The sequence below is a fragment of the Leptidea sinapis genome, chromosome 3 (assembly GCF_905404315.1).
Source record: "Leptidea sinapis chromosome 3, ilLepSina1.1, whole genome shotgun sequence".
NCBI classification, from domain to species: Eukaryota; Metazoa; Arthropoda; class Insecta; order Lepidoptera; family Pieridae; genus Leptidea; species Leptidea sinapis.
In genome coordinates this window covers 13210835-13229065 of record NC_066267.1, presented here as the reverse complement: position 1 = coordinate 13229065, position 18231 = coordinate 13210835, and the positions used below count along the sequence as shown (strand labels likewise).

General features: G+C 33.9%; 1 long non-coding RNA gene across 1 annotated transcript; it reads left to right on the top strand.

Annotated features, from left to right (window-relative positions):
• Window positions 1-316: 316 nt before the first annotated feature.
• On the top strand, window positions 317-13400 carry LOC126979582 (uncharacterized). Its single transcript, XR_007732844.1, has 2 exons — window positions 317-879; window positions 12763-13400. It is a non-coding gene; the product is annotated as an uncharacterized LOC126979582 (long non-coding RNA).
• Window positions 13401-18231: the final 4831 nt, after the last annotated feature.

Here is an 18231-nt window from a genome sequence, read left to right as displayed (position 1 = left end):
CACTTAGAATATTAAGGTTTCTTGATATAAACTAAGTAATCAATATCAATTCCTTTTATTGCAATTAACTCACGCGCCCCATTACTAATAAATAGCGCAGGTGTTGATTAAAAAAGGATCAACAATGTTTGTAGTGCAACATACTGATCCTTTGACACATTTATTTTTAATTACCACAGAGAAAATTTTCGTTCGGGTCTAAAAAGGTCGGGAAACTCTTTGCTGCGTTAAGTCCTCTCGCCGACAGATGGCGACCAAGAATGCCAGTTTATGATATAAACACGAGGTTACCCCGCTACGCGCATAGCCTGTCTTGGCTTTCAAGTGATCGCACCGCTGTGGCAAGTATTTTAAACAGCGCTGTGAACGAATATTGTGTTATCTGTGTTCTCAATATGGATATATGCACCTTGGACCCGACAGGACTGTATTAATATGGACTGCACTTTAGACCCTACGGGACAATATTAACTATGGATGTCAAGAGTTTAGACCCTACCGGTGTGTACTGACTTTCTTATAAGAATCCTACCAGAATGGAAGTATTAGATCCTACTGGGCAATATTAATCAAAACAATGATTGGGCTGGACCCAACGGAAATCTACTGACTTTTAAAATGTGCTGTGGAAGACGGAAAATACTGACTGGCACACGACCGGAAGAAACATCATCGTGTAGAAAAAGGAGGTTTAGAACAATTGTAGGAAGCAAGGGATTGTAAATAGTTCGAATTATGAAGGGGCGCATTGACAAGGTCGTCGGTTTGAGATCAGCTGACTTGCGTGCTTGCAATCCGGAAATACGCATAATCGAATCATACCTACGACTCTTTGCAACTATAAATACATGTTCGACAGACTGTCAAATTAAATCTATGGTAAGTTTATTTTTTTTATTGACTATTTTAATTTTTCTTACAAAATTAGCTTTTTTAAATTTTTGACCACTTTTCAAATATTATATTTTGCATGCAAGATGTGTTTAAATTTAATTTACGAATGTATTAGTAGAAAAATGTATTCCTGGTTTTCCTAACGCCTTAAAGAAATTCACGGAAGTGAAGAACGCAAAATGGCAGTCTTCGTGTCAATGACCAGTATCTGTTACATAATTTATTTTTTACTCGTCTTTATGTGTTAGACCCTAATGAGTAGTGATACATTTAACTGAATAATATTAATTATTTAGCATATTAATAGTTACACGCAAAAAGTTCTAACCAAAAAGTTTCTAATGCGATGACGATTCATTTTTAAATTTCTGCTCGAATTTCGGCCAGTATCGCGATTTTTATGGCACCGACCGCGAGTTCGTTGACCGGACATACTTTATTTGATCGCGCGCTTCCACGTACACACACAAGCGAAGACGTTGATGTGTGTACACGCAGATGAAAGCACCCACACAGGTGTATCACATCTCCGAGTATTTGCACTTTGCTTCACAGTTTCGCAAAAACAACGCGATCATGTATTACGTATTTATAATTTTCTACATTAATTACCATTGCTTAATAAGATTGCACACAATATTTAGTCAACTGGGTCAATTCGATTGAAACGACACTAATTATATAAAATAGTATCCGATATTTGTAAGAACGATTATTTTCATGTTTCACAATTAACACAATATGGCGTGTTCACGAGTTGATTAAGAAAACAGAATGCGCCCGTGTTTGCCGAAATATTCCAGTTCAACAACCGGGCGTACGACCGACCAGGAGTTCAAAATAGACGCGGACGCGACACCTCAACGCTCAGCGACATTCGAAATTTACGCGCCTTTTTTAATTTGACAGTTTCAATTTTAATTTCACAGACTAAATTTTTTTTTAAATTTATGGCTGAGCGTGAACTTCGTGCAAAATAGAAAAAAAAATGATTTTATTTTAAAGGTTGGTATGCCTAAAAAATTCTTCAAATTATTTTGTTGTGATTCGAAGATTTGTCCATTAATTGTTGGTTGTCTTTACGTATGTAGAGTAGATTTTTACAAGATCGATTGGTTTAAGTCCGGCTTCCATTTATAAATGACTGTAAGATTGTATGAGAAATTGCCTTGAACATTCATCACAAGTGATCATTTAACAGCAAACCAAACTCATGCCTCCCACAAAAAAATATTTTATCACCATTTAATTGGTTTACGCTTCCTCGACTTTTATGTTCCGAGCCATTCGCTAATGACTCAAAGAGTTTTGCAGATGTTTTCGACCCTCCTTGACCTCTTGAGGTGCAGCGATTTTGGCATTACGTCATCATAGGTTTCCTAGGCGGCCATTTTTTGTTCTCATGCGAGGCACGTGGTTCCTTTGTTAGTTAGTTAGGTAACTTTATATGGACATGACGGGTTGTTTTAAAACTTAATGTCTCGTTTTAATTATCCTTCTTGATAAAATTTATTTAATAGTTTTTCTATATTAATGAATGATTAATAAAAAATTGTTTTAATAGGAAAAACATGTTACACTGAACAAACACGTATTTTGATTATTTTATTTTATTGACAATATTTTATTTGTTCAGTATGCAATTACGATCCACGTCAGGTTCATTTTTTTTTTCTTCTACGACTTGATTTTTGAATCATCTTTATAAATTGTTCAGTTAGATAAAACAACACATTAAAATAATTTAATATTATTAATGTAATAAAACAGAAGGATTGGCTTCATAATAATTTTCAATTTACCTTCGGGTGTAAAAATATTATAAATAATGAAATAATTGACAATTACGATATATTTTATAGTGCGGCTTATAGATTGGTTAAAACCCAAAAATATCTAGGTATATATATTAGAACCGCTAAGTAAATACTTCGTTGGGAAATTTACAGTAATAGTCCATGGATTTTTAATAATTGCAACTTCTTACTTATCTTTCATTCAAAGAACTAAAAATCATCTCATTAACTCACATCATACTTAATGTCCCTGACGAAAAACAAATAAATATAAAAAAAAACTTAATATCAGTTTAAGCTGTCATTCAATTCTTGAATCCACATCTCATCAAAATTAAAAAACCCATCCTTTTTGTATCATACGTGTATAGTTCATCCCCACATTGCATTTAAAAATTTTGAAGCCGTTTTAACAAAACAGCATGCAATAAATTTACAACTCATATCGCCTATAAAATTATCTGTAACCATATGAATTGGAGATAAAAATGTACATTTTAAGCGATGCAAAATGCACGTAAGTACAAAGGTGCATTACAAGGCTACGAGACAGCTGGGGTGTCTAATTAAAGGTTTTAATAATTGAGTGGACAGTGAACACTAGTGAGCAGGTGGTTCTAGAATATTCCATTTAGCTACGCCAAATATTAATGTTGTCATTACTGGTAATATTTCCCTAAAAATATCTTGTAAGATGTTTAAATAAAGAAATAATCTATTATCATTCATACGTCTAGATAGACTGTGACAGCTGTGAAAACATCGAATAATTGAGGTTGACAGTTAACCTCTGTTTTGATACTAATACACAGTAACATACAAATCGCGAGTGTAAGACGTAGCTTGTCACGCACAACAAAGTAATAAACCTGGCCTGTTTTCATCGGAAGTCTAAAAGCATGAGGCTCTATCTAGACGTATAAACCATCAAAGGAAATTATTTCTTGATTGAAATATTAGTAGTAATCCTAACATACCCCCATACGCATATTATGTCATATTCGTCTCGCCCCTTGTTGATTTTTTTTATGACAATAAGGGACCAGATGAGCAGGACGTTCAGCTTGGTAATTGATAAGCCCTAATCAATACAATGCCCCTCAAGATTCTTGAAAAACCCAAAATTCTGTATGGCACTACAATTGCGCTCGTCACCTTGGGACATAGGATGTTAAATCTCATTCGCCCAAAAATTTCACTACCTACGGCGCCCTTCAGACCGAAACATAATAATGCTTACACGTTGTTGTGGTAAATAAAAAAAGGACAACTGCGGGTTGGACTTGCCCACCGAGGGTGCCTTACATATAAATTACCTTACTATTCAATACTTATAAAAAATCCAGTATCAAGTATATCAGAATCTTTAATTTGTAACTTAATTGACAAAGGATTATTTTTTAGAATCCCTTAGACCTATTGAGAGTTATTACGTTGAACATACTTGCAAGGGTAATACATCGACGAAATTCTTAGAATTCTAAAAACAAATGTCAATAATTGAACAAACATTTAATTATTCAAAAGTCTGTGTGTGCCTAAGACGACACAAAAGACACGGCGAGGTTTAAAAAAAAAAGATCACTCACTGATTGCGCACCATTAGTCAAATCTAGCCGACTACACCGAGAGAAGCGTTAAATATCCGATCGTGACAGCTTGTTCTCACCTACAAAACAAAGTTTGCCAAGGAAGTTTTCATTTCATAAATATAAAAACACAGTTTGACTAATGTAGAGGCTAAGTATATTTGAAGTAATATATTTTATAAATTACCCGCCTACTTCAACCCTGAACAGTACCAATAATTTTAGCAGTCGCAGTGGTCCTGGAAACAAATTCAATTTCAAATATTTTAATTCAAAATAGGATTCAAAATCACTTATTGAACGTCAAAAACTACTACTCATTCAAAATAGTGTGCTGCAGACCTGAGAGGAACGGGGAAAAGAAAATATCGCACAATAAACATTTATAGTTATGATGGTGTTCGTTCCATTCCCAGTCTGTGGTATCATTAAGAAAATCATTTATGTTATAATAACCTTTACCACACAGACGATTTTTAACAATTCTTTCAAATTTCGTAACTCATGTTTTTTGTACAGTTCTGGGATCATGATGTACAAAACACATATATTGCACAATAAAAGACTTACTTACTCAACTTAACCGAGAAACCGAGTTTCAAACAAATATTTATATTTTTTTAAAGCAAAAGTTTATAATATTCGGAGGACATAGATTATAAAGTTTTTATTCTGTACATAGACAAGATATTTCAATCACGTTATGGAATCATTGAATGAAGTCAACAAACCTTAAACAAGAACAGGTTTTTTAATAGTTTGAGCACAAAATATTTTATTTCACGTCTAGAATTTGTTAATTCATTATTTTAATAAGCTCATGTTTACGATATTGTCTCTGCTTAGTTAAAAAATATGGCGTTTTATTGTAGCTTATATGTTTTTTGTGGAGATCTATAAAATTTGTTTTGAACCTTTATATTAAATTACTTATTTAAATCACCCCAGCACATAACACTTGCAATTGAGTATTGCTACTGCATGGGAATGGAATTGGAAATAATTTTGTTCCAAACAAAAAAAGGTTGTATTTTATATAATAAAGCCCTTTTTTAATCATTTGGATCAGTCACAAACAAACGCACAGGTAACCTGATTGATGATCACTCTAACTAGAGTCCTACTGAACTGCTGGTTCTGCAACCGATGTAATGTCGTGTTAGAGCGATAGGAGGATGGGTGATGGTTCACGGTTTCATAACACGATATCCTTGAAGGACGCTGCTTTAATTATGTTGGAAGTTCTTGTGCTTAGACATATGTCCTTTTTTTTCAACGTCAGAATCTTCGTATCATGTTCTCAGTGAGCCCTGTTATATGTAGAGGTTTGCCAGTTATTGAAAACCGCGTATGTTCGTAGGGACCGTGAACTCTACATTTAGATCCCAGTACAAGCAAACATCTGTACGACTTACTTACGACGTACTTTACCAGTCTTGGATGTTTATTTATGTATTTCTTGGTCGTACACTCTTGAATAGTGGCAGTTTTATTTCCGGGGCTGTGGCTCACTTGAAAATTCTACGATACTCGTTGTGTACCGATGCCCTCCTAGTACATACTAGCAATAATTGTCCTTCCAAGCTATTTATAATTCGTCAGTCTATCTGTCTGGGTCCCATGTGCCTTAATCTGTATCATGAAATGTGCCATGAGTGATGAGTGTGTATCATGAAAAGAAGGATGGATTATACAGTGGAAGATAGATGCTTCTTTATCTCCAGTTTTTGGAGTATGGACAAATTGGTACGGAATTCTTTTCTAAAGGACCACATTTTAAGAGCGCCGTTTGCTATGCCTAAAATACAAGCTATGCCTTGTTTGAGGCAACATGGTTTGTGTGGAAGTTTTTCGTTTATTATTATGACTTGTATCCTTCTTAGTACTTTTACCTGGTCTCTCTATAATAAGAGAACCTTCTTAGAGACATTTTTATTTGCTTTGAATTGAATTTCAATTGCTTTGAATTGAGAAAATTCTTTGAATATCTAACGACTCGGTTTTCTCCTAGTGCTACTTATTCTAACTTAACAAACTTATATAATTGCTTTTTTTTATTTTAATTATATTTCACAAATATTATTCACAACAAAATATTTAGATAATATATTATCGTTCAAGTACTATTATTGTAAGAATATTATTAATATTAACACAAAAATCAAACCGGAAAAACATCTCATTGGTTATTTCAATAATATTATAGAAACTAAATGATATAAACATATGGTAAAATGAGACTTATTAATTTAAATTATTAAAAGTTGACCTGTTTCGGAATGATATAACATATTAAGAATATTTGACAAATCATGTGTAAAATTTTATATGTATGTAACATACACATAACATACGAAACAATATTCATTTGGCTTTGATTTTAGAAGAATTATTACGTATAATTCATTTTTAGATGCACTATTTAGATTCCATGAATATTTGTATTCCCAGTGTATCCACGGATAGATCGATTTTAACGAAATATCCAGAAAATCTTCCAATCAGCCGACTGAAACGATTATTTTTTGGGTTTTTGTTATGATAGATATAGATGTAAACGCGAGTCTCAATGCCTTTTAGTCCCCTGATAGAATTTTAATTAATAAACAGTCTACACTAATGCAAAAACATTACAATAGCTATAAAAAACATCACGTAAATGAATTCGCGGCTTGAAGGTAAGTAGTGCAATAAAAAGGATCAAAGTTATACAGGTACACTATAAATTGCATGTTTGCCACAGATTAAGTATTGGCGCACAGGTTGTGTTCAAAGGTCACACAGAAGTCTTAGTGGGTCAGGCGTACAGCTACGTCGAACCTTGTCGATTGCGTTGATATAACACTTACATCACCTAGCTGCGCTGTATTACGTATACTCTCCGCGTTGTAAATAACAACTTTATTTAACTGGAGTTTACCTTCCTTATGCTTAGGTATTTTGCGTTTTATATAAGCTCGAAAAACAGCACAGCTTGAAACTGATTTGAAGTTGATATGCAATATTTACATGCAAAAAAATATTAATTAATATTAAGCAGGTTCCTTAATCTCTACTACAATCGAATGGCATAGACTATAAAGTGTAAACTACGACTGCAGCGCCACCTTACTGAATACAATTTTAAATCTAAGCCTCTAAAAATGTAATCATATCCGGTTTTATAGTTTATGAGGGGATGAGTGACGTCGAACTGGACAGAATAGTTATATTTGTTGTTTATTTTAATAGAGCTATATACATATAATATAATCGTTCGTAAACCCTACATAAACGCAAATCTCTTGAATTAGCCGACAGTACAATACCGAATTCAACGACAGTACAATGATAAATACAGTATTCTCTAATAAAAACACATTAAATAGTTGATATATATTTTGAATAAAACGTATAGTTTAGACAGGTGCTGGTGTGATATCGCTACACCATATTTACTCATGATAAAATTAAGCTCGATGGTAGAATAAAAACGCGCGATGTTATGACGTCACGCGGGATTTCCTCGCTATATAAAAAATTGAAGTAATACCGAAACAAAATCTATTTTAACTTCAAATCGACTCATTTGATTTTATTGAAACAATAACCAGTGAATTTTTAGGCTGCAACTGTCTTATGTACCCAAGCTCGAATCATTACCAGTGGGTGGCTCCTTTGCACCGTATGCAGGCTATTTAATGGGTACCACAACGGCGCCTATTTTTGCCGTGAAGCAGTAATGTGTAAGCATTACTGTGTTTCGTTGTGAAGGGCGCCGTAGCTAGTGAAATTACTGGGAAATTAGACTTGACACTTTTTGGGTTCTGCCGCTCTGAATTTTTGGGTTTTTCAATAATCTTGAGCGGCATGGCATTGTAATGGGCAGGGCGTATTAATTACCATCAGCTGAACGTCCTGCTCGCCTCATCCCTTATTTTCATTAAAAAAAAAATATCGCGTGTCCAGACAGTCCTCTGTGAACTTTTTTGAGCGATGTACCAGGATGTTATGATATGAGTACCTAATAGACTGGCAACGCTTCAATTATATTCCTCTCGTGTTGCAAGATTGCTTAGTGATCTTCAGGTCACCATACGCTCGTTCATCTTAAGGCGAAGAGTAAGCAGAAAACACGCAAACATGGTGTTTTTAGACAAGTTTTGTGGTGAAAGTATAGCATTTCGAGCTATGAACACTATTTAATCCTGTAACACATATCCTTAAGTCTTATTTGTAGGTTGCTAATGCTTGCTGTTAGGTTATAGTTAACACTGCCGAGCCTTTTTGAACTACCACTTTTCTTTGAAGTTAAACAAGTTTTTTGGCATGGCGTGACGCATTTTTTGGTACTTCTCGCAGAAAAGTTACTCTTATAGCTTGTACTTTTTTGTGTAGGTTCATTTATTCAGATTAGTAGTGAGTAACGAGGATTGTAAGCATATAAACTGTTTTCCACCCAAGAATTTTGAAAATATTGGCTTTGTTACATAGTTGGCGGGCCGGCAGCCGATCGCTCAAGGTCGCTGGCATTTAATGTCGCCTTAAATAAATAAACATTACCCAGACTAAAATATCACAAATTGTCAAAAAATTAACAGTATTAAGTTTACTAACTACCTACATGTGACTGTCTAATTACTATGTTTCAATTAGTCATAATAAATAAGAGAACACGAGTCAACAAGTAATACATAGTGATAAGGAAAAGTTATATAAAATTCCATACGATACAAGTTCGCAATGTTTACAATTTTTTTTTCGTAAATGAAATCATATTCAAGTTTCGCAGGGCAGTGACCCCTTGATTGCTTCTTTGCTCGAACCGAAGGTCGGGTATTGGCTTAGACGAATTTGGTGAATATTGCGATACAACGCCTACGGAATACCCGCTTATAAGGGTGGTGTTTTTAATGCCTATTACGATATTAAATGACTAAAATATAGATTAATTATTATCTAAGTTAGTTACAACTATATTAGAACAGATTTCTTTTTCTGCCTGTTTAGCTCAATGAAAAATATTTAATATCTATAATATGTAATGTAATGTAATTTATTCATTAAGTGTGATTTTAACATTTTCTTTTTATGATAATAAGGGACGAGACGAACAGGACGTTCAGCTGATGGTAATTGATACGCCATACCCATTACAATACAGTGCCGCTCAGGATTCTCAAAAAACCCAAAAATTCTGAGCGGCACTACAATTGCGCTCGTCACCTTGAGACATAAGATGTTAAGCCTCATTTGCCCAGTAATTTCACTAGCTACGGCGCCCTTCAGACCGAAACACAGTAATGCTTACACATTATTGCTTCACGGCAGAAATAGGCGCCGTTGTGGTACCCATAATCTAGCCGGCTTCCTGTGCAAAGGAGCCTCCCACATGCGATTCTGTAGTTTTAAAACCCGGTTTTGAATGGAATTCATATTTCTTAGCATGTGCATGCTTCTCTTGAAATAAATCAAATCAAATTACAATGCATAAAAAAATTAAATATTGTATTATTCGGAAAACCCGGATAGGGCTTTTTTTCTAAGCAAAATATTACCAAGCCGGCATGTCATTGGCACTTGTAGCGTGCCAATACACTAGCACAAAGTACTAGGGAACGATGAAGTACAAGCGTTCAATCAACCCATCGCATCAGAGTATCATGCGATCTTATTCATAATTACACTAGGTATTCATAGCCTAATTTCAGGAGTAACTATATTCATTAGTTTGTTGATTTAACAAAATGTTTAAATTTACATAAGGCATTCATGTAGGCGGGTATTGTTGACATTACATAAGTTTGTTGATACTTTTCTGTTTACTAATATTAAAGCTTAGCTTTGACGAAAAATTTTCAACAAACAACCTTATACTTAAACTGTACTTTAATACTAATTTCAATTATACTTGTAGCCAATCTATGAATAAATTTTATTTGGTCTCTAATTCTAAACTAAGTACATTCTTATCGGTCAAGGAACTTTCACGCTACTCTTATCTTGCGAAATAGCAACATAAAAATATTTCAAATGTTCAAGTATGCGTTACTAAACATCTACTTCAGTAGCGTGTCGATAGCGAATGATAACACACACGTAAACGACAGCGAGTGTGAGTATTTCTCCTCTATACTTATGACCTCCTAGTACTAAAAATATATTAACAGTTCGCGAGCAACACAGTCAAAATGTTGTGTATGTATTATGAAAAACTTAGTACCTAGTACTAACTGCTTAGTACATTGTACTATTTAACAAGTAAGCAGTTTGTTGTGAAAATTTACGCTTACATTGTCTTGGAATTGTTGTTATGTAAGTAGTGCTATCTCATAGCCGCGGATAGCATAGGAAGGTGTGCGATAATTCAGCATTTCCGCATAGTTTTTATGCGTGCAGTCGTGTGAACAAGTTTTTTTAACATTTAGAAAATATTATGATCCTTATAAAACGTTAACATGCTTTATAGTAATCAAAAGTATATTTTAATATTATTATACTAATATAGTTATGCTGTGTTAAACTTTATTATTTAGTAGACTTGTATTGCAATATAAATAAAAGTCCTCGTAGCACGAAAACCGTTGCTGAATCAGACTCATAATAGATATTCTTGTTTTTTTTTCTTTATTTCATAAGTTAAGACATAAAAATAAATGGTACCTACCATTCTACCTTATAGCTATAGACTACAGAGCATTTGTTTGGCGCTCCTGGTGTCTTATGTACGCCTGGTGTGAAATCTTCCTTAATTAGAATACTTTTCTAAGTAACATTTGTATTTAATTAATTATTAATTAAACCTTTGAATAATAATTAATAAGACGATTTAGATACCTACTCGTCGTTTATAATGAACTTATCATGTATTTACAATTTATGAGCATGACGAATGACAACTACGAAATGAATAATATGAATGTAATTGAAACCAATCATTTCAAGTATCAAACTGACGTAGCAAGCAAAATCTCTGGCAACTTATGTAGTCCTGGTACTTTGTGTTCTAGATGACGATATGAGTTACGCGGAAATCGAGGTCTAGTCGGTGAAAATTAATTAATTGAATTTTAATAATATATTAATGAGTATCCCATCACATCAGCTCTAATATAAAATAAATAAAAAATAGTTTCTAACACCAGCGTAGTGCACTGCCATCTGTTGTAGAATGGCACGCAACTGTTCAATCTAAAAGTAGGTTTGCATTTAAGTTGTATCGTGTACATTATATTATTAAGGCAATGTGTCGCAGATCTTAATTATCGAACAATGACAGGTGCATAGGACCAGCTCATCAAGGATGACCACTTCGACCGGTGTACCAAATACTTTTTGCTCTTAAACTTATGCAATGTTTTTAATTTACGACATTGCCTTTAATTTGTTCGATTTAAAAACTAGTACCTACGTACTAATTTTGATGACATTATTTCCACATGGGATGATAATAATAACTACTTAAAATATATTGTCAGCACAGAATTTCTCAGCTCTTGCATCTTTTTAAATATTGTTCATGAATGATTCTTTCTCAATTATCCTTTGGCAAATCTTTTAAAAACGAATGGCCAAAAAAGGCTTAGAACCACGAGCCATAAAACTATATAATTTAAAAAATTGCAACGTTCCCTACATTTCAGATGTAATAATAAAACGCACGCATTTTTAGCACATAATATGTTTAAACACTTTGTTATAATTGTAGAAACACCTTTGTAATTACCGACAATGTAACAATTGCAATTGCATCCCATTGTCTTAAACAATACTTGCGCAAACTTTCAAAGTGCCGAAAGTTTTTTGCAATTAAATTTTTAGCAAAAAGTTGTAGAGCCATAGTTTGTTTGATGCGCCATTATGCAAAAAGTATTTGTTTTTTTTGGTAAAGAGAGCCGACAGAATAGAAACATAAAAGAGGTTTATTGTGATGTACGCAATTTTGTTTTAGACTCAAAAAAATTCGTAAATAATTTTATATAGTTGCCAATTTGAGAATGGTTTGGTGAAGGGCGAACGAACAAACAGAAAATAACCATTTACAAATTAAGGGTTGGTAATATACTCCATATAGGTGAATTTTCCAATGCGTACCCAAAAACCTATTTTACCTTCTATATGTTTTGCTTATTGCATGCCATAAGTGTGAAGGGCGTAGACACCTTTTTAGGGGTGTAGACACATGTTTTACAGGTCCCGAAAATAAAAATATCAATTTTGTCTATATGTTTATATTTATTATTATATATCTATGTTTGCATATAAATGACATAAAAAGCACAATGTCAGAAAGATAAATCATTGTAGAATTTATTTTTAAATTGTGTTTTATGTTGTTGAAATGTTTACGGGGGAAATTACTCTGCATTAATTCTTTTTTATATCCTGGTAAATATGACACGGGTACCATCGGGTACCGAACAGAACGGGCAAGGCAATCCGCTCGCTTGAAATCAGAGGTTTCCCTTAAAATATATGCTAAAATCTACTTTTTTTTGTTACAGGTAACCACAGCATATTGGCTTTTCCTTCAGTCCAGCTCAGAATATATTAATACTCACTAATTTTAGTTGCTAATTGACTGAATTTGTGTAACTTCGTCTCTACATATCTTTCATGCATTTGTTATTATAAATAAATTATTTAGTTATAGAGTGTATTAACTATCGTTTAGAATAGAAATTAGTTTTAATATTGTTTAAGAGTAAATGTAATTAATTTAGTAATATCAGTAAAAACATGTACTTTAATTGTAAGTATATATTATATTATATAATTTTAAAAGGACAAGCTAATAGAGGCAAGGGTTTTTTGAAAGGTTTTCTTCATTCAACTGTACATTTTCCAAGGAACCTTCAAAATTTACCGTTTAATTTATAAATTAAGTAATCATTCTTATTATTTCGAGTTACCATTTCTTATCGCTTGGCAAATGTAAATGCTTCCGCCATTTTGTATTCTGAAAATCTTTTATGGAATGTTGGTTTTGAGACTGTTTCTGATTTTAGTGTTTCCGATTAAGACTGAAGGGATATTTAACTGTTATTTCACAATCAATAGTAAGATCCCAACGTAGTTTATGTTTCATAATTAAGTTTAGTTTAAGTTCATATATATAATAAAGATGTTTATATTAGTATAATATCTGCGTTTTATTTAAAAAAGGTTTATGTGATACAGGTTCCTATAAAGATTATGACTTTCCTAATAATACCACTGATTGGGAACGGAGCTAATTTCGATGAATATAATTTTTTTTTTGCAATTTTAAGTTTGGTAGTGCTGGAGAAATAATGAAAACTTTTAGATCTCTGGACATGGAAAAAACTGATGATATATGAAGCATTGCTGTAAAAATATTAAGTTCAATAATTGATGTCATAGCACCATATCTTGCAATGTTTTTAATAATTTTATTTGGCGTGTTCCCTGACCTTCTAAAATATAGTAATTTTACACCAATATTTAAGTCGGGATGCATTTCTGACCCATAGTTCTACGGTGTTGTCGATCCCGAGTAAAATTTTTGAAAAAAATTTATAATAAATATAGAAATATACACAAATTGGGCATAGGTTGCAAGACAACGATATATTTTAATACTATATATTAACTTAAACATACATAAATATAAATTAATTTTATTAAAATAACGTTGTGATATAAATAAAAAAGAAGCACGCTGACTTTCTTGCGGCTTTGACGTTTTTGACGTTCAGTACCTAAGTGATTTTAAATCCTTATTTAAATAAAAATATATGAATTTGAATAAAGCCGGCTGACAGGCAGATGGTCGGTCGGACAGGATTGTCTTAGTAATTCGGTTGCCGTTGGTTGGTTATGAAAGAAATCCCAACAGTATTGTTATTTTCAGTTTTGTTTTATGGAAAAAGGAGGACAAACGAGCGTACGGCTCACCTGGTGTTAAGTGATCACCGCCGCCCACATTCTCTTGCAAAACCAGAGGAATCACAGGAGCTTTGCCAGCCTTTAAGGAAGGTGTACTCACTTATTTTCAAGGTACCCATGTCGTATCGTGACAGAAACAAGGCACAATTATTTTCATCGGGTAAGATTTACAGAAAAGTACAATCCGTGTATCGTATATTCCGTTCCTTGTCAGATATTCGTTTCTTTTATATAGTTCCTTTATGGAACCTCATATTAAGTGATCACCACCGCCCATATTCCCATCACAGTAGACTTGCAGGCATTCTTCGAAGTTTCTATTATAAATATGAAACTCTCACAGTCTATCCACTCTAATCTGTATTGACTAAACTGTACAATTATCTCATTAGCTACATTTGGAGAACCATGAGCTACATTTTTATCTCATTATTTTTTTAAATATATACTTTTTCTAGCGCGGTCGGGGATTTATTGTGATAGTAAACTTTTTAAGATGAAACATTGTCATGATAAGACGAAGATTTGCATTGACACGACACGTCTGGACAACCAATTCATCATATCATGTATATACAAAAGTTTCTAGCTTCATTGTGGTATGCCAAGATTAACTTTAAACGAGCGTAATTTAGAGATCAATATCAGTAAAACTAAATTAATGCAAGGCAGACTAAGACCAAAATAATGGGATGGACTTAAATTTTACATATAATAAAAAAAATTAGAATGTGTTCAAGATTTCTCTTTTCTGGGTATTAATATTGATTCTAAGTTAATTTTAATTCACATATAAAAAAACAAGTGTATATACGCTTTAATAGAGCTAAATAAAAAAAACTACTACGGTGTTATTACAAAAAAAAATTAAACATGGCTTAGACACGTGTTTTCTTAGACAGTGATCTAACTATAACAACCGCAGTGACCTAACAATAACGACGTCTAAAGTGGAGTTTATCTTTTTGTATTAATAAATAGTGTTTAGCTTGTGTTTAACTAAGACGTCGTTAAGCACAACATAATCTAAATAGGTATACAGGAACAATTAAAGACACGGAATGCAATTTTTGACAGCTGTCATCATAATATAATCTAAATCTTCCATATGATTATAATCTATCCGTTAGACACACCCTAGACAAGCTTCGACTCGTGTTTAAATATAAGGAATGTTTAAAGAATGTTGAACGCTAAACAGCAGAAAGACACAGATTTATAATAGAACTTTTTTTAAACAAGTGCTCAACACATGCTTAACTTTTCACTCGCACTTTTTATTTTACAGAAATAAATGTATTCGTATGCTTGCAAATATTAAGCAAAGTGTAAGCTGCACACCTCATTTTCAAAAACTTAGTATCCTAAAATTACCGTTCATAAAATATTTAGTCGAAGTATGTAAGTTTCTATAAAAACACCCTTACACCAAAATCATAACCGCGCGCCGGCAGAACATCATTAAAAATATAATATTTTGCAAACTAAATCTTAATGAACATTACATAGTTCCGGTCCCCACCCATCCTTTAAAATGTATAATAAGTTACCAGAACACTTAAAAGCCGAAACCAATATTAAAAATTTCATAAGGTCTATGAAAAAGTTACTTTCGGAAAAAAGTTAGTATTCTATCAATGAATACTGGGACAAAACTTTTTTTTGGAACTCAAGAGGTGCATGTGATAATTCAGCGCCTTTTTTTGCGCCCAGAAAAAGGTAAAGGGCTACCCTCCGGGATAAAGACGGAAGGGAGGTGCTGAATGCTCATGCATACCAACGCAGCCTAAGTCTGCGTTGGTTATGTGAAACTCACGTAACACCTAAGTGCCTACCCACTAAACATCACCTGAGGTTGGCTTTGGGCAGGTGCCCTATAAGCCTTCATCGAAAGCGACCTTCTCTTGGGGAGAGAGAGGCGCAAGCGGTACTCCCTATGGAGTATCCGCTGGTATAACTATAACTACTGTATAAGTAAATCGCATCTTTCGCAATTATAATAAACACAATATACTTTTTATATTTTACTTGTGTATTTCGCTTACATAAAAACATTGCCTACGTCTAACTATGTACTCTAAAGATAACGATAAGTCAAACCCGTGGGCTGGTATTATGCAAAAAGCGCACTTCGCAAAAAACATGTCATAAAAGTTCATTGTACGATTTATTGTTGTTCAAACGTGCATTTTTTAACGAAAGCACAGATAAGGGAACAAATGGTGATGAAGAGAATAACAATTCTTATGAAATCTTAAAGTTTAAGTATGAATGGTTCCTATTACAATTTTAAAACGTATATATGTGACAACCGCTGCGAGATTCCCAATTGACTCTTTAGCTGGCATTCGAAATAGCCTTTCTACCGTAATTGTATGTTTAAACGCACTACAGAGAAAGAGAGAGAGAAAGCTTTTTTTTAATGAAAATAAGGCACGTGACGAGACGAGCAGGTCGTTCAGCTCAGATGGTAATTGATACGCCCATACCCATAACAATGCAGTGCCGCTCAGAATTCTTAAAAAACCCAAAAATTCTGAGCGGCACTACAATTGCACTCGTCACCTTGAGACATAAAATGTTAAGTCTCACTCTCATTTCCCTAGCTACGGCACACTTCAGACCGAAACACAGTAATGTTTACACATAACTGCTTCACGGCAGAAATAGGCGCCGTAGTGGCAACCATAATCTAGCCGGCTGTCTGTGCAAAGGAGCCTCCCACTGCTCCCACCTTAGCCCAGCTGTGTGCTAACAAGGAAATTAAAAACAGCAACATTAAAATCTAACTTATCTGGCGCTGTCCCGTATCTAGATGACGAGTACCGGGGAAACGGGAGACCCAGGATTCTGTTATGAATATGAACCAAACCATATTAAGCTTCATAGCTCTTCGGCTGGCTTGTGCGCTTATCACATATATGATAAACAAGCCGGCTTCCTAATAATACTAATTAGTAAAATTTAAAGAACTGACGTGGTCATCTCTTGTTATTTTATGATTGCGAATCAGAAAATGATAAAACATCAACATACATTCAAGGTCATAGTTGCTTAGAAGGCTATACTCGGAGATTCCCTGCGAGATCGAATCAGAAATGAGGAGATCCGTAGGACCAAAGTCACCGGCATAGCCCAGTGATTGCAAATCTGAGGTGGCAGTAAGCAGGACACATAGCTCGAAAGACAGATGGACCGATGATCTGGTGTAGATTGCCGGAATAGGTTGGACGAGGGCAGCGCAGGACCGATCATCGTGGAGATGTTTGGGGAAGACCGTTGTCCAGCAGTGGACGTTTTCCAGCTGATATGATGACGTTGATACGTTCAAGTGCGTACACTTACCTATTATTCGTCAAAAATATATTATATTATTTATATTTTTATATGATTTTCCCATATCTAAGTGTGGTAGTCATTCTAGAAAGTTCTGGGAGAAACATTTAATTAATATTCTTTTAATAATACAACTGTGGATTGCACAATTTGGACATAATTTGTAAATCTCCTATCTAATATCCCCAGCCACTACTCAAAGTGTAAATTATAACTCTACGCATTTTTTATACCTGATGATGAAAGGGCCTGGGTGATTGACAATCAAGTGAGCGTCATACTCGATGATGACAGATTTAAAAATAAAACTCATAATTATTATATAATTCCTTAGATTCTTGGATTTCCTTAACTGGGAGTTAAGCCCTGAGCATAGCTTAAGCTCACACCATGTCAAGAGGACCTTTGAGTCATAATGATTGAACCAACATAATCGTGACTATCGATACATCCAGCTGTAATGCACTAGCGTTGATGTATCGCCTTGCGGTACCTATGTAGCGCTAAGGTCCGTTACACCTTAGTCTAGGCATGGGACTATTTATCGATAGGTGAGGATAATAATAACTAAACATAATTCAATATGAAAAAAGGAACCCAACTGGAATTGTATTTTATATTCGTACTATTTTCGGCTAAAGCCCACATATTCAACTCACGAGCTAAATATCAACATTGTAATAAATATATCGTTTTATATTCTTAAAAAATATATGAATCATATTAAA